Source organism: Sturnus vulgaris, chromosome 12, assembly GCF_052056855.1.
Source record: "Sturnus vulgaris isolate bStuVul1 chromosome 12, bStuVul1.hap1, whole genome shotgun sequence".
NCBI lineage: Eukaryota > Metazoa > Chordata > Aves > Passeriformes > Sturnidae > Sturnus > Sturnus vulgaris.
In genome coordinates this window covers 16,178,953-16,197,191 of record NC_142254.1, presented here as the reverse complement: position 1 = coordinate 16,197,191, position 18,239 = coordinate 16,178,953, and the positions used below count along the sequence as shown (strand labels likewise).

The 18,239-nt window shown below is 43.8% G+C and overlaps 1 protein-coding gene across 2 annotated transcripts in view; it reads left to right on the top strand.

The window, feature by feature from the left end:
- The window catches only part of MAF (MAF bZIP transcription factor), a 192,370-nt gene that overhangs the window by 59,887 nt on the left and 114,244 nt on the right, over positions 1 to 18,239 (top strand). Inside the window, exon 3 of one of the 2 annotated variants that reach the window (XM_014874459.2) lies at positions 1,460 to 2,255. The exons of the other annotated variant lie outside the window; for it this stretch is intronic. The gene's annotated coding sequence lies outside the window, so the exon portion shown is untranslated. Of the gene's footprint in view, positions 1 to 1,459; positions 2,256 to 18,239 lie in introns of those variants that run through there. 2 annotated transcript variants of the gene reach the window in all.

Genomic DNA, 18,239 nt, shown 5'->3' with positions numbered 1-18,239 from the left:
AAAGTGCAGAGCTGTTAAGGTCAAGCAAGCTCATCTGTATCCTAAAATTGAGCCCACCAAACCTTACACCTAAAGCCAGCAGGCAAGGGGGTCTCGAGTTCCACGACTCCCTTGTGACAAGGGCATGGTGTGACAAACAGTGAAGCACCAAAAGATCAAAGCACTTTTTCAGGCACAACAATAAAATCAGAGACAGAAAAACACCAGGTCCTGGTGCAGGTGTCTGCTCTTCCAAAGCAGCCTTTGTCAGGTTTGACACAGCCAGCTCATGGCAAGGGGATGCAGGCAGGAGCTGCACACTGGCAGTAAATAAACATCAGTAAATGAACGTCCTGTGTGGTGCATTTCTGAGCTGGGAGAAAGGCTGGAGAGTCACTGCATGAAGCCCATGTGGAAGGGATTACTGGGACACTCTGAATTTACTGTGAGTTTATTGGAAACTTTTCAGTGCAAGCATGAAAGACAGTGTGATGTGTTTTGCTCATATTCCGGAGTTGTTTTCCCTGGTCGAGCATCTCAGAGCAGGTCCTGTGGAAGTCAATAGCTGTCTTGCCTTTCAGAAGGATTATGCCCCTAAATAGCTTCTTTAGGAAGTGTACTTCACTTGGTGATAACACAAAGCAGAGGGTGGATGATTAACACCAATTAGGATTATTTACAAGAACCTAGAAAACAATAGGTCCATAAATCATTCTCTTATCAATTGTAGTTCCTCTTGAGTAATTCAGTCATCATTGGGCACACTGTGTGTTTCAGGGTTCATTAAGTACAGATCATTGCTGAAGTGTGTGCAAATGTTGAAGGTACAATATGACCTAAAATAGCAGTATGTTACCAAAAATTCAGATTGTTTCAATATCTTTATGTTCTAAATCCCCAACAGTTTTCCCCCAGGTATATTGAGTGAATTTAAGGCAACTGACAGTAGCCTTGTTTCTCTTGGGTTATGTTTCAGCTGTCTACACTTGTGTCTCCATTTGGGGTGGTTTTGCAGTAATCCCCTGGCTGTCTCCATTTGTTGGTCCAGCTGCACAACAGCTTCAATGCACACATATTCCTTCCAGAGGAGAGCCAGTGGAGAGCTCTCTCCAAAAGCAAGCCAGGGCTTGGTGGGACACACTGCTCTGATCCAAGGGGCAGACACACCACTACAAAGTCCTTCAGGGTGTCTGTCGCCCTGCTTGCAAGAGGAAGGATGTCAAACTTCTCAGAGCTCCAATACCAGCCTGGAGTGAGGCTTGTGCTTTAGAGAGGGTCAAGTGCCTTATGTGGCTCCCTTTTTGCTGGTGACTGGCAGCTCTTGAACCACTACTTCTCTTTCTTCCACCAAGACTTCTCCTGGCTCATTATCCTTTTTAATAACTGCCTGGTCTTCTGTAGCTGTTCCTCCTTGATGCTGATCTTTTTTACTTCTACTTTTATCACTTTTTGTGATCCCTTTTCCAATTTCCAACCTTAGTCTCCCAGAAGACCCGGAGTGGTGGCGCCTGGATGCAGAGGAGACCACACTGCTTATAAATCTGCACCATGAGGAGGCCAAAAGTTTCTGCAGGAGCAGGAGGTAAGCCAGGACTGCTGGTGGGTGTAAGGAGCAGAGAGAAAAGCCACGTGAGTTTGAGAAGAAGGCAGCAGCACCCTTGAGGATGGAGACTTTGGGGCAGTGTCATGGTCCTGTACAGAAAACTTGAAGAGACACTGAAAACTTCAGGTGGGAGCACACCACCCAACCAGCTGCTTGTGGGGTTTGGTCCATGGACCTTTGGGGTCTGCACACCAGAGACTGAAAACTCTTGTCTTACCCTATATTTCCTCTTTGTGGACTTCTGATGTGATAGGAATGGCACAAAAATACCCAATATATCTTCTTCATCATAATGTTTCCAGCCTGCTAACTTTCCCAGGACTACTTTCTGCTCAAATTACTGGAACTTAATTACATGAGGTTTAATTTCAGTTGCTTGGCCAGCTTTAAAAACATATATTCAAATTTGAACCACAAGGACAGAATTTTGGAAGCCTCTTTGTCCTCTCACTTTGTGTTAATTTAAATGAGGAAACTGTGCCTGTGAATCTCTGCTTTACTTCAACTATTCCAGGTCAGTCTCAGTTCTGGAGAGACATCCCTGCCTCCCAGCAGTTTAAGGGAGAGCACAAACAACCTCTTATGTTATAGTTTATGTTTTTGAAACTGTGCAAACAGTAGATATTTGTCTCCTGCTTATGCATTTTCTTGTAAATAAAATGTATTGAGACCAGAGATGGAGTTACACTACTTTACAGCAGATAATGTATTGACATTTTACAAGTGTTGTATTATCCATACATTTCACAAGTAGATCTTACAATGTTTAATTATAACAAAAAAAAAAAAAAAAAAAAAAAAACAAAATACCAAACCACAAACAAACAAAAAAAAAAATGAAGTGGAAAGAGACTCAAGGGAGGGACATGGAGAGAGAATGCAAAAGAAAGTGAATGGGAAGTGGTGGAGTTGGAGGAAACCAGCACCTATCAGGGCATTATCTGAGAATTCCCATGATTAGGACTTATCTTTCTGGCTTCATTACTTCATTATAATCTGCTGTTTACCTGATAAGTAATAAATGGCCTTCAAATTTTATTGCATTTGCTCACTTTCTTCAGATTTTGCATGAGTTTGTTCCCCTCTTAAGATCTTATTTCTATTAAGGAATGAAGATTTTATGGTTTTACTGGGGTTGACTTTTACTTCTGGTACTTCAGTGTTTTGTTATTTAGGTAGCAAGAGTCCCACAGCAATTCCTTGGATAACACTTCCATCTATCACATTGGGATGATCAAGGATACATTGCAGCTGATGTTCAAACACTGTTGTGTATCTGGAGCTGGGCACCCACCTCCAACTCAGCAGATACAAAACTGTCCAAAAACCAACAAAAAAGGGCTTTTATTAAAGACTCCAACCCGCTAGTGGATTATCCTTAATGGGTTGGCAGCATGCCCCTTCCTTCCTCTGCAGGAATGCTGGCCTGGCTCTGCAGCCCTGGGTTTGGGCTTTTGGTGGTTTTATTTTTATTTTTACTTCTGTGTTACAGCATGCAGAAGAAATAAAGTGTAAGACTGATTTGTAAAAGTTCATGACTTTTTTTTTTTTCCTCTGCAGCCTGAGATTTATTTATTTATTTACGTGCCAGGAGGCAAATGTAGCGACCAGCACTCCTCTTTGGGGAGTGACCCTGCCTTGTCAGGGTGGCCCTGCAGGAGAGGGCTCCTTGCACGGGCTGGCTGTTGTTTCTGGGAGCTCATGGACACACCTTCAAAGGTTGAGGGTTCAGCTTCTTCTGCGTGAGAGGGGAGAGGAAATGACCTTCACCCAGCTGAGCAGGGAACAACAGGAAACCCTCACGGTCCTGCCATTTCCCACCCCCAGGATCCGGAGCTCAGGGACCTTTTTGACAAACTGTCACTGTTTTTGTCAGGGTTTAGCTGCTGAAAATATATTACCCAAGTATGTTGATGATTCATGGTGAAGTGGTGTACGCTGATTTAAGTGATGGACTAGCCATTCTGTAATGGATTTGAGAATTCCCAATCAAATTGTACTTAGTTTTATCAAGCAGGAAGCTGGCAGGCTGTGTTTTAATCAACTGATAGCATCTATTGGCAATTGGCATCCAGCTAGTGGACAGAGTACTTCTTAAAGACCAGCTTGCTAAGTTACAAACAGTCACAGCCACTCAGATCTCTCAGTTTTACTCCTATTTTTTCTGTTCAGCCTGTTTCTTTCCCAAATGAAACTTTCAGCTGGAAGTGCAGGAAGATGCAGCACATCTGCTTTTCTTTCACTGATGTTTTAGGGGGAATGGATGAGGCAGAATGCATTTGCTTCATCCCCCAGAAACTATGCTGAAACAAGCTCCTACATGTAGCATAAAATCCCAGAGCCAGACAAATTCTAGGATTTGGTTCTGGCACAAGTTTTTGGAGTGCTCACATTACATAAGTGTAGTAAATCTACAACGTGGGGCCACACCAGGTAAGACGTGGCCTTCTCCCCTTTGATTAGGCTGTGACTCATTATTCCATGACTCATTATCTATTGTGTCACCAAACACATAGCTGGTGTTCTGACCTGTACCAGCAGTCATCAAGAACGGTTCCCTTCCCTGACAAAACTCATCACTCTATTTTTTACTTCTGGTAGAGATCAGGTCCTGCAGAGCATCTTCACTGCACAAACCCTCAGGTGCCTCAGCTACCTTAAATAACTCCCTGCTCAGGATTTATGTTTTGTCACAATTATTGAGCTGTGGAGCCATCCACGCTGATGGAGCTGTGCTCGAGCACAGGAGCTGAGGAGCTGGTTTGTTGTGCCTGGCTCCTGTGGAGTAGTTACTGTACTTAGCAACCCACCTCCAATATAAATATATCTGCTACTCTGAAGAGCAGGCTTTGAAAAGCACCAGAAGGGATCACTCCTCCATAAAGATTTTTTCCAACATCGCAGAGCTGTTTGGACTTTCAGAGACAAATTCTTCTCCCAGTTAAGCATCCCAGCCAGAGGGGTGAAGATTTCACCACAGGCTGACAAAGCTCTGGTGCAACCTTCTGCAATGGGCCCCATTTAAAGCTGGGTCCTGCCTGAGCTGCTCTTGAGCCGTGCAGGCATGGAGAGAGGTGCAGAGCAGCCATCCATACAGTTAGGATTTGGGAGCCATCTGTGATGTCTTTGCACAGGGGTCCCACAGCACTGTGTGGAAAAACAGCACCCTGGTCTGAGACCTGAGCTCTAAAACTACCTGGGTTTGAAACTGCTTAAACATTTGGAACCCTCAGAAGAGGCTGATGATTGAAAGGCTGTATAATAATCATACTCCCAAAAAGTAATAAAAATGAAAGTGAGGTGTAAGGAACAGAGAGGAGTGATTCATCAGGAAACTGTACCCTTGAAATTGTGTGACAAATCCTGGGTGAGGGAAGAGCTGTGTGTAAGCATTTAAGGACCAGATCCTGGCCTGTCCAGAGGAGTTGAAGAACAAGGAAGATTAGCAATGGACCCTGTAGCTGAAAGAAAATTTTCACTTCCCTCTTAGATATTTTCTGTTGACCATTACATGAAAATCAGAGAAATCAGACCCCTGTTTCCAGTGTCACGTCCCATGAGGATTTCAGCAGACAATGACCCCCACTGCAAGAAATGAAGTCTCCAATGCCAGAACCACCAAAAGGACATGTGAAAACAAAGCTGAAAAAAATCTTCTCTCTCTAGGGTGGAAGTATATGATTTCCACAGGGTTGTTTTCTGTGTAAACATTCAATTTGTATGTTTTACAGATTAAAACAAAAATGTGTCTTGCAAACGTATTCAATAAGTCAATTTTAAAGCAAGTTAATTAATGTATCTAAGCTTTATCACAGAGCATAAGTAAGTGGAAAAAATCCCCCAGCCAAATGTGAAGAGTCTAATCTTGATTTTCTCACTCTTTGAATTCATTTATTACAATGTTTGCTCACTTTTATAAAAGCCATGCTCATGTAATAATCTAATTTCTGAGAGCATCTCCGGGGACAGGAGATCACATTACAATATCTCACATTATGTGTCATTCAGGCAGTATCTCCCAAATCATAAAACCTATGGAAAGGGAATGACACTTGAATAGCAGATTCCTCCTGCTTTTCTTTTTTCTGTTCCTGAGCATTTTTTTTGTCCAGCTCAATGCTCTTCTCCTTATATTGTCTGACCTCCTGCACCCAGGCTGCTCATCTCCACTCTGCAGAGAAACAGGCTGTGGTGCACACCTCTCCTTGCTCTACCTGACCACCTCATTCTGTCTCACACTGTCTTTCATATAGTTTGGGATTTTCCCTTCTGTTCTGGGCTTTCATTTCTATTACCTCACTGTTCGTGTTTCGTGCCTATGGGTTCTGCTTTGGCAACTGATAAACTGGAGCAGATAACTGGCCCTGGTGACAAAAATCTGGAAAAAAGCTCAAGTTTCAGATCAGTAACTCCTCCGGTCTGAATAATTTCATTTCTAGCTAAAACTGTCCTAACAGGACAAGTACAGAGAGACAGGACCTCTCCAGCTGCCTCTGGTGCCAGCTCACAGACTCATTGCCCTGCCATCTTCATTTCTTTCAGCTGTTTCAGGGATCTTGATGAAGACCTCAAGGGAGGCTTATATGGTCTTAAAATATTTCATTGATCCATTCATGTCCACACAGTCCAGAGCTTCAATTTTTAACATTCCTTCCCTATTATCATGGAAACTGGCTAATTACAACAGAAGTCTGTTAGGAACCTGCTTAAGACACCCGTGTTGGTGCAGCAAAGCACTTGCAGCATGCCCAAATCTCAATGTGCAAAGCTATGGAATCCTTGAGATGAAAATAGGTTTTCTAGGAGATAATTCTGCTGCTCTAGATATTATTTGAACATTCAAATCTAAGGTCACAACCTCAATCCTAGCTCATCCAGTTGACCACAAAGACCATAATCAGTTTTATTTCTTATGGTACATTCATTCCAAACTACCACTCCCATTGCTCATTTCTTTATGTAGAAGTTGTGCACCAAATTATCTACCAGGTTACTGTGCCTACTAGTGCACTTACAACACAACTTTGCAATGGGAAAATAATCCTGGCCTTTTTAATCAGAGAGGCAAGCAGAAAAAGAAACAAAACATCAGGATTAAACCAGTTCTGACAATTTCTCATTTCCATTTATTCAGAAAAAGTCATAATTGAGACTTAAGGAAAAAAGAAAAGCCCTCCATGCCTTTAAGTGTAAAATCCATTTTAGTAGCAGGAAGCTGTTATATGGTTAGAGCAGTTATTTTTATTGTCTGTCTGGGTATAGTTTTTAACTGCAGGCACAGAATAAATCAATAGTGTCATAAAGCTACTCTCACCCTCTGCCCTTTCTAAAGGGGACATTGTTCAGTGTCTGTGCTGGATGTCACAGACTGTGCTTTGATGCACAGAATTATGCCTCTACTCATGTTCTGGAGGAGAGATCTGTGTGACACATATTTACCTGTATCTCTTTGTCCATATCATCTCAAAGTCATCAGATTAAAACAGATATACGCACAAAAATGCGCAGAAGTTTTTCATCAGAAGAGAAGGGGGTTTTTCTGGTTATTCTCTTGCAAATGATATTTTCAATTAATTTGTGCATTCATAAATCTTCTCAAGTGGTGTATTTTCAAGACTGTCTGAGAAAACATGCAGTCCACACAACTTAAACCTGACTGTAACCTGCTCTTTAATACAGCGAGGAAGGACAGAGCAGGATCTAACTGTATGAAGCTGGTGCTAGATAAAATTGCCCTGAAAGTGAGCCTTTTTAATAGCAAGAATAGTTAATGGCTGGAACATTTGGCTTAGGAATGTGGTGGATTGTGCATTGCTTTCAGTCTCTAAATCAAGAGTGAGTGTCTTTCTAAAGCTATGCAATAGCTTCAGCAGAAGTTATGGCTTTGATGCTGAAATGAGTGGGTGAAGTTCTTCAGCTGTGTTACATAGGAAGCAAAACCAGATGACTGTGATGGTCTTTTTCAGCCTTACTAATCCATTAAATCCTGGTTTGGGGCCTTTCACACGCTGGGGTTTAAAGCAGCCTCTTAGGTTTTCCGGATGGTTTCTGCAGGCAATACACGTTCCAGAGCTGGATCTGACAAACTCCATATAAATGGGTGTCCGGAATTGACACACTTTATAATTTATATATAAATCACTGCCTCTAAATGCAGTTCCAGATCCATTTCCCCGTGCAGCTGAGCTCACTTTGTCTGTTATGTGCAGTGGGGATTTTCCTTTGCAAAGCAGATATGCATCTGAGCTGAAACACACACCATGTGCTGCTGGAGACCCCAAAAACTGCCAGCCCTATCATGAACCACAGAGAAGTAAACCTTTATGATCAAATTCTTAAGAGATTTATCAGCAGCAATTCCTGTTGTCAAGTTAATTCATCGCTCCTCTCCCTGCTTGCTCATTGCAACTTCCCCAGGTTGGCACTTCTGACAGAGGCATGAAAATTGTACTTGTGCTGCAAGTGGGAGGTGGAGACAGCGAAAATCTGTGCCCTGTCTGTGGTACTCCATGCTGAGACAGCTCTATTTTCACATCTAGTCACAAGCCAATTGGTATTACCTCAGTATTTGTTTGAGGACGGCTCTCAAGAAATGTAATTGGAGTTTGGATTTGGTAAGATTAGAGGAAGTAAACCCTGAAATAATTCAAGTGGTTTCTGAAGGCAGCACCACTCACATGTAGCTTGATGATGGATGGACAGAGAGGCAGAGAATCTACAAGAGACTGCACTCTCCATGGTGAGCGTGGTGGGTACCACTCGCCTGGGTAACTGAATATTTGTTTTCCTTCTCTCTGCAAAATGCTTAGCGCTGGATTTTTATGTCTATAAATACTGATTTGGATTTCCCTTCCTTCCCTCCTCACGCTCCATTGAAAGCAAAGACATCTCACCCAGCACCATTTGCTGACTCCTTCCCTTCTGCTCTTCCTCGTCCCCCAGTACGTGAGCACGCTCGCGTGTGGCCCCTCAGTTTCCCCTCAGGACACTGGCACTTGGCAAGGAGAATAACAGATGTCGGGGAAAAAACAACACCCTGCCAGGTATAAAAAACGCTTTAGCAAAAATCCCCCAAAACAGCTATATGACCTTCCCGGCTTCTCAAACTTTCTCATGAATAGCCAGTGGCTGCTGGAATAGCAGCAACAGTAATAATAAATTACAGTAAATATCATCCTGTCATAAGTGACAGCAAACCAAACCCACTGCTGTTCAGAAATGAATTGGAGAAAATATTTCTTAATCTCTTTTTGTGTTATTCAGTCAGCTGTAATGATTTATAGTACTCCCAAGAAGTTGTGGTACAGAGTTGTTTCTTAATCATCCATTTCAGCACCTTGCTATTACCCACATGTGTCTGTGCTTTGGTGGAGACTCTGGCACTGCTGGATGCTGCAAAATGCTCAGCCCAGGAATAAACTGATTTAATATAAAGGACGTCTCAGCCTTTCTCTGGGATCCTCCTGCCTATGGGGACAAATCTGCTACAAGGAGGAGCAGTGCTGAGTTAAGGGCAGCCCTATAACAGTGCCTTGAAATAAGGTTGTTTCCCCAGAGCCATCTGGTTTGAGCCTATTTAGCTGTAAATAACCCACATGCAGTGTTCATGGAGGGCTCTGGTGCTGGAGTGCTTCAGATGGACACCCTGCAGATGAGGTTGTCCCTCTGAGAGTCTGTGAGTGCACTGGGATCCGTGGGAAAATAAAATGGTGGGGGATAAGTTGGACTGGGAACATGGTATCAATCGCTTCTGTCTTTGTCTACTTATTTCCAAAGATTTATACGTGACAGTGTGAGGACTGCTCAGTGACACATTTTAATTTAATTAAATTTCCTGTTGGATTGATGTCTGATCAATCAATAATGTTAATGTTTTTGCAATTTAGAGATTAAAGCTTGGATGAGCGGATATTGAAATACTCTCACATCCAGCTGCCTGGGAATATCTTTTTCTGCTTCCACTCCTCAGAAAACCCATTTTGGGTGAGAATGCACCCTGAGGCTTGCCATGAACCTACATCAAGACTGGAAGCTTTGCCCCATTCTAGCAGAGGGTGAGGGAGTCATTCAGGAGCAGTGTCACCTCTTGGAGAGACAGACTTGCAGGCAGCTAAAACCTGGGCTTGTGCAAAGTCTGGATGGCTCTGTACGTTTTCCCTCTGATGTTCGATATAGGAGAAAGTTGGAAGAATGGGGCATTGCAGGCGTGACAGTTCCTTTTGCTACCTGCTCCTTGTTTAGGAAGTCGTCAGTGCTGAGGTTACACCTGGGGATTTGAACCTGATCACCACCAGGGCATCTATTCCCCAGGTGTCCTTCATCCCCTCTGCATCCCACTCATTTCTCTGGCCACCACAGCATCCTGCAGCAATCAGCTCCCCAGCTCAGCTGCTGCTTTCTAAGCTGCCACGCTTGGGACAGCAGGATCTTGGTCTGGAGCTGAATTTCATACTTCTCGCCTGCCCAAATTTCTCACAGATGAGCTAATTGTGCTCCACCCTCTCCAGGCTGTGAAGATAAAGAGATGCTGTAGCATGTCCACAGAACCTTTTTTTTTTTTTTTTCTCTTATGCCTTGTTTCATTTAGTGCCTCAAATACTTTAGTAGTGAGGTCAGGAGAGGCTTTAACTTATTCAGGGGAGTTATTCTGCATTGACTTTTCTGTGAGGCCTTGGAGTCTTAGACAGTCCTTTAAAAACTTATGACTCAAGAAAAAAAAGTAATCCACATTTTCAAGCTTGTAAAAAATGTGAACCCAAATTTCATCTGAAGTCTCGGGTATGGCTGTAGTCTCAATAAGTCAAAGTAATTTGTCAGATCTTAACACTATCGAACCTTGGACATTGAGAAATCCCACCTGGCTGAGGTCTGAAGGCTCCAGTGTCCATCTTTGGTCTCCAGGTCCATCTCCAGAGCTGGCTCTGTGCTATTTGGGGTGCTTGTTCTTGTTGTGTTCAGGGAAGCCTTAAAATAGCCAATTTCTTGCCCAACTGTAATTTAAAATCCGTAAAATCTGTGTGTTCTGTCCCTTAAGGATGTTCTGGGTGCTGTTTTTTGTGTACCTGTCCCTCAGACAACCCCAAAGTAACACAGAGGGAGGAAGACAGAGAGAGGAGGAGGGGGAAAGAAAGAGCAGCTCATTTTCCACTTTAGCACAGATACCTGAGGGGTAGAAGTCAGCAGTTTTTTTGACGGTACAAGAACTTGGTAACTTAAAACAGGAAGCAAAAGAAAAACCACGACCAAATAACTTTGCCTTGACCTCTTCTTAAGAAAGTCAATGACTCTAAAGTAAACTGGAACTTCTTGCTGGAATTTATTTGGACGTCGGCTGCTCCTTACCTCATTAGCACAGCAATATTCAGAAATGTGCCAAAAGATTTAGGCAGGCTGGAGGATGCAATGAAGCTAATTTTTTTTTTTTCCTCAAGGGAAGGCTTCACATATTTGTGTCTCACTATCAAAATACTCTTCAGTGCAAGAATTTCTTCCACTGAAATATATTGTGTGCAGCAGGTTTTGTTTTACCCTCTGTTGTTAACTCCACCAGATCCCACCACTCTGGGTGAAAGGGCAGCATGCCCAGAGTGCCCACCCATGCTTGGGGTGGGGATGGTTGAAGGGTAAGAGAATGCCACTGTCTCCCTGGGTGTGCAGGAGTGTGGGGAAGGCAAAGCAAAAGGGGAATTTGTTCTTTCAAAGGGAGGAAAATAATCTAGTGCTAAACCAGTGATTTTTGTAGTAGATCAATATTTTTATGCTCAGTGCCTGGTATAACATGTTCTTCAAGGCTGGCTTTCATAGGACTGCTGTAGATGGTTCACCTTGATTACTGATCCTTCCTTCCTTCCTTCCTTCCTTCCTTCCTTCCTTCCTTCCTTCCTTCCTTCCTTCCTTCCTTCCTTCCTTCCTTCCTTCCTTCCTTCCTTCCTTCCTTCCTTCCTTCCTTCCTTCCTTCCTTCCTTCCTTCCTTCCTTCCTTCCTTCCTTCCTTCCTTCCTTCCTTCCTTCCTTCCTTCCTTCCTTCCTTCCTTCCTTCCTTCCTTCCTTCCTTCCTTCCTTCCTTCCTTCCTTCCTTCCTTCCTTCCTTCCTTCCTTCCTTCCCTCCCTCCCTCCCTCCCTCCCTCCTTCCTTCCTTCCTTCCTTCCTTCCCTCCCTCCTTCCCTCCTTCCCTCCTTCCCTCCTTCCCTCCTTCCCTCCCTAGCAAGTGTGTGAAAAGCACCACAAGACATGGTTGGAATGGGCACTCCTGGCTGTTTGGGGTTTGCTGTGCCCTCCTCGTTAAAAGAATGGGGTTTAATGGAGGAGTTTTGTTTGAAGGAGCCAGGGCTGCTCACTCCATCTCTGCCAGCTCATGTCTGTGCTGGTTCCAGCTGAGCTGTTTCACAATCCAAAAACATGATGAGCCCTGAGAAAATGTCCCAAAGAGCAGCCCAAGCTTTTGCCCTGTTCAGCCATTGAGTACTGGGGATCTAGAATTCCCATTATTGTTCACCACGCCACCTTGCTCACCAGAGCAGGTTGGAGCAGGCTCTGGCCAGTTGGCCACTTTGGTGATTTAACCTGTCAGGAACGTGGGAGTACAGAACAAAGCCACACCATAAATCCCACAATCCTCATCCTGCAATGAAATTCATTTGGACAGCATCATCAGGCTACTTTTTAGAGTTGTTCATCTTACCCTGAACAGTAAATTCCTATAGGAAAGTAATTTATGATCTGGGAGGGCTGTTACTTACAAGCTAGTAAAATAACTTTAGCTGGACTTTTACTACCTTCAGCAGCAAGCATCCATGCTGAAGCCAGGAACGAGCCTTTTCTTCCTAGCTGAGATACTGTGTGATCTATCACAGAGCCACATGGGTTTTTGGCTTGCATTCATCTTGTTTCCATGCAGTGTATTTAAAAAGAAATCACTGATTTCTACTTGCAATATTTACAGTCAAGTCATGTTATTTCAGTGACTGCATGAGCTTCCAGTAATTTATGCATGAGTAGGATCAGGGTGGCTTCTAGCATAGCTTGGGCACTCTGCTTGAGACCTGTTCAGAAATCAGCAATCTCCTGCATCCAAGTCATCCAGGATCCCTCCATCTTCGGGCAGCTGAGTCACCCTTTAGAGGTAGTTTATTCTTCTTGTTGACTGCAAGTGGAGTTGGACTTAGTGCTTAATCTTTAGATAATCAACAAATGTCATCACAAATGTGTTGTATTATAACAATCACAGTTTTTCTGCTCCTTTCCCTGCAGAGGCTCCTACCTGACTGCTCCTCAGGCGCTGAGTGCTGTTGGGCATCAGCTCCAGCATGGAAATGGGCTTAACAGGTGGCTGGCTGTGGATCTCATCACACGTTTTCCACAAATAACTAAAACCACAGAAGCCCAGAAACACAGCCCCAAACCTCCTGTAAGAATGATGCAAATAAAAAATATCTGAAGCACATGCTGCTGCTACTCTGATAGCAGGGCAGAATCAGGCTCATTTCATCCCTTATCAAACATTCCTCAGGGATGCTGAGCAGGCCTTGGCTACAAGTTTGTGTTCAAACTGAGTCCTTCTAACCCTTAGAGGAAGACAGTTCCTGTACCCTATTCAGCATGAGAAAGGAACTCCTCCAGTTCAAGTATTCATGTGCCAGTCAACAATTAGAATCCAAATTATTACTTTTATACCATGATTTTCCTGCTCTGTCTTAGGCCACAGCATGTGTGTGGGAGCATGCAGCAACATTTAGCACTTGAATGCTGGCCATGAATAGCCAAAGCATTTGGGATCTGCATTATGGGTAAAGTAGGTCAAAATACTTTGCAAGCTTCTATCCTGTCTGCAGGAAAATCCCCTGGTTTTAGCCTTTATGTTCAGAAGTTGTCAGCTGTGCCCTGAAAGTCATTGCTTTTGTGATTATGCCCTCAAAAATAAAGTTTTGAGGAGCTGTGTGCCCTCCACTGTCCTGTGTACCGTACTGGCATCTCTGAGCTGCCTGCCAAATCTTGGCTGGGCTCTGAGCAGGTTTTACTTGTTTTGCCTTCAAAAACTGGGAGAGATAAAAGCAAAAATGAAGCTGCAGAGAAAGCCCCAGCAGAGTGGGCTTCAAGTCCCATATTCAAAAGACAAAAACTTAGGCATTAGGTTCAGATCAGGAAGTTCAAAAAGTGGTGTGAATGTTGGAAAAAAAATAGCTAATTTCTCCAAGGGAAAGAAATAGTCTGATTTCAACACTGAGGCAAGAGGTCTGGACTTCCTAGGTGGCAGAGAAATAAAGACCAGATATATGTGGGTTGAGCTTTCCATGTATATTTTTAATTATGGCACATCTATCATTCTTAGTAGTGCCTTGAGCAAAGAAAGATAAAACAGCAAAGCAATAGCAGGATTTCCACACATGTAGCCAGTCTCAAAATCAATGGGAGTTTGGTATCTAAATACCTTTAAAAACCTGATCAGTTGTTCCCTGAGGCCCCCCTGAATATCACAGCTCTAAATCCTGGAGGATGTGCTGGCATTGCTCAGCCTGTGCAAAGTCGAGGGGTGCACTCAGGACAGCATTTGGTTTGTAATGTGAAGGGCTGAAAAATTGTTAATTTGAGGTTGTCTGATGACAAAAGCCACGCACTCTTCTCCTTCAGCATCTCTTTGGTTACAGGCAGTGTGTGACTGGGTACCAGCAACCAGTGACAGGAATTTGGGACTGTCCCCATATGCTTTTTAGGAAATGCTAATTACCCCCACTTTTAAATAATTTACAGGGAAAATGCAAACCTTCACTAACTCTTGGTAGGAGAGGAGGAACAAAGGATGTTTACCTTATTCTTCTGCATACAAATCAAACCAATAAATATTCAGGCAAATTTAAAAAAAAAAAGGAAAACAGTTTCCAGTGAAGATGAGAGAACCTGCTGAGTCCTACTTTTGCCATGTGGTTGGATCTGAATGGGAATTCTGGCCATGCCTCTCTTTGCCTCCTGCCACACTGGCACCACTGCACGTGCTCTTCTTGCTGCTGCTCACCCAAGGTTAGGCTACAGGAGAGACTTGCTTAGCCAAGGTGACTCCTCTCGTCTGTTACATATCCCAGGGTTATAAATAACAGAGCAACCTCTGTTTGATGGGGGGGATGCTGACAACCTCCCTCCCTCCTTCGGGATGCTGAAGCAATTACAGGCAGGAGGAAGCCACAGAGCCCTTGTGTTGTTGCAGCAAACAGAGGCTTTGGGTCGGTCTTTACACCTCTTTAATTAGAGTTTATTGGTAAAGCAACCCCATTTTTCTGCTCCTGCAAATTCGGGGCTGTCAAGGCCTAATTCCTGGGGCCTATCAAGTGTGAGATATGTTTACCAAGTCTCTCCAGGATTAGCTGGGTTGCTATCAAAACTGAGGAGTGTATTTCTATCAATGAAAACCACTATGACAAGGTCTGTCCCCTGAGACAAACGGCCTGTTCCATGGAGGCTTTAAATAGGAGCAATAATGGTAGTGAGCAGCACTGAGTTGAATAATTAGATTGTTCTTCATAAATCCTCAAGTGAAGACTTCCAAGCAGGTCCATTATGTGTGTCGTATGTTAGCACTGAGCTTTATGTGGTGTGGACACCGCTCTGTGCCTGGCTGCTGTGATGGGTGAGTAAATCACCAAAGATTGGGACAGGAGGAGTACAGCTCCTTCCTCTCCTCTTTTCCCCCACAGACATCATCTGCTCTGAACTGCAAACACCCGCATTATTTATCTCATTGCTCAAAGAATTTTTGAGAGGACTAACTGGAGTAATTTCTGAATATTTATGCTTTGTTTGTTTATATTCAGAGACTGGAAAACACACATATTTTGTTCACGTCCCCAGACTGGTTCATTTACTGATTCACTTAAAATATCCTTTCAGATCCATTGAGAGATAACTTTTTCCTCAGAGGATGCAGTGGTATAATAGCAGCTGAGTATCATCTCCCTATATTCCTGGTAGGATTTCCTCTTGCCAACTAAGAACTGATCTTTTCTTTTAAAAAAAAAATCTTTCTCCATCCTCCCCTTTCAATTATTCAGGTTTTCTCTCTCTTTCTTTCTCTCTGTGCCAGTTAAAGAAGGAAATCTCAGATGACCAAAATGTCATTTAACCCTAACACTTACTGGTGATTTTTAGGCACTTTGTAGGAAATCCTGGGAGGCAGCAGCATCTGCAGGCAGGGATGTACACCCAGCCTGTGCACGATGCAGGTGCCTGCTCAGGCGAGCACTTCTGCTCGACCCAGCTGCACTCCATTCTTACAGAAACACGTTTGTCAGACCTGGTTAAACAATGCTGGTAAAAAGAACAAGAAATTGCATTATTCCCTTGAGAACTGTGTATACACCTAACTATTTTGCCTGCCAGTAAGAATCTTGTGTCACTGGAAGGTTTATAGGAGCTGACTGGCAAAGGATGCCCTGATGATAAATAAAATACCCCTGTCCCATGTGCCATCACTCTGTGCAGCTGAGCAGCTGCAGTGTCCTTTTCACTTACCTTGGTACGAAGATGTGGCATCTGCCTTTGGACCCGCTGTTATGGGCAGCTGATGGGGTCCCAGGAGGGGACATGTCATACAACAGGGCCAGGAACAAGCACCAGCTGTGAGCCACCTTCTGATAAAGCTCTAGGCCTGTTGTCAAATTCTTCAGCTTGCACTCAAGCCCTGGGATGAGATCTGGGATTGGTGTAATCCAGCAGCTCCACTGTGACCCACCATTCTCTGGTACTGATTGCTTTGCTGCCAGGTCATCCTGCACTTGGCCCCGGTGGAAAAAGTTCTCCAGTGTTAAAACACTGCCAGGATAAAGTGTTAAACGTTTTATAAGGCAATTTAGGTGATAATCATCAGGGTAATAGAAAAATATTATCCATATTCATTTAAAGGTGTGCTGTGCTTCCCTTCCCGATTAGCGTACGAAACTCCTTGCCAGGCTATGAAAATAAAGTGACTGTGGGAATTTTTAAAGGCACATTCCTCCTTGCATCATAAGAGCATGAATTCCAGGAATTTCCTATCCACAAGAAGTTTGCATTCCTGGGATGAAGTGATTGCACCCTTGCACACAGACTGCCCTGTTGCAGCAGCAGATGCAGCAGCCCTGCTCCTTTCTGCTCTGCCTGGGCAGCCAGAGGGGTGGGTGCAGAGTTTCTTAGCTTGACCTGAGCTGCAAGTGCTGAGTGTGGCCAAGAGTAAGCCACATCCATCTGAGGGATGATTTTCAGTGAGATACCTGGGAATTGATGCATGAGTTTATTTCCTAAATTGGACTTTCATTCAGCTTGTTCTGTTTTGTGCTGAGCTGCTCAGAGCCAGGTGTGCTTTGTGCCCAGTGGACAGAGCCAGCAGAAAAGGTTTCTTCCAGTGGGTTTGTCCATATCTGCTCTGACAGGGGACCGAGTGACCCTCAGGCACAGTAGTGATTCAGGTGATATAACAGTTTGTGAATTGATTTATTAGGTGAGAAACCACCTTTAAACTTCCCCTGGAAAAAAACAGCTTGAGTGTCACAGGTTCTGACCTGCAAATTGGTGAGGAGCCATTGAGCAGAGCTCTGGGGACAGCGCAGGTCAGAGCACACAGTGCAACCCAAGGATCCTGCACCAGAAGAAATGTTCTACAGAAGTGGAGTTTGGTCTTCTCAACAGGGTCTGGTCAGGTCGAACTGGTCCCAGTTTGGAGACAGGACTGAGTCAGCAGCCCCACTCCCTGCTGAGCCCTTTGCTCCTGGCACCAAGCTGCTGATCTGTAATGCAGCCGGACTGAGGCACCCAGGACACTCAGAGGAAATGGGAAATGTGTCTGGGCAGTAGATGATTCACAGTTACTGGCAGCTGAACAGAAGTTTTCTGGATTTCAATTTTGAAGTCAGGCACCTTTATTCCACCCTGTTCCCACAGTGGGCACCTCCATCCTCTTATGAGCCTGGGCTCAGGGCTGTGTTAGTGCACAGCACCAGTGGCACTGCCTGCCTCACAAGCGTTCTGAGGAGCCAAAGAATCTTGAAATTGGGGCACTTCAGTTCCATGTGAGTGCCTTAAATACATTGATTTCATCTTCCAGAGGGTAAGGTCCGGTTTTCAAAGGGTCCTGGAAAATTTCTGCCTAAGTCAAAATCTGATTCGACCACCACCCCTTCACTCTTCCTTCATGCATCTGCTGGCTGGTCTGGTACCAGGCTCCCCCAGTGCTGTTATCCCACCTGATAATAATGGCAGTTTGGGATTTTTATGCATCAAACACCCTCTCTTTTAAGATCAGGAAATATTTGCTACAAAAACACAAGGTGTTCTTTGTTCTCCAAAGATTACTTTACAAGGCTACAACACATCAGGCCCCAAAATGTTTGTAGATTGCCTGAATTTCCTAAAGCAGGTTTAATAAATAAAGACTCAAGACTGAAAACATTGTCTGTTTGCAGTAGGATTTCTCATTATATTTCATGTCTATTGCAGCTTTATGAGGATATGCTAGTTTAACTCCTTTCTGATGCAGTTTCTTAATACAAGCAGATTTTCTAGATTAGTAAAGGTATAGGAAGCAAAAACCTGGAATTAGATTTGCAGAAAGTCTGTTATTTATACTAGATAATGGACGTTAAACCAAGACAAAAGAAATTCACTGTCACAATAATAAATCCATTTTAAAATCCACT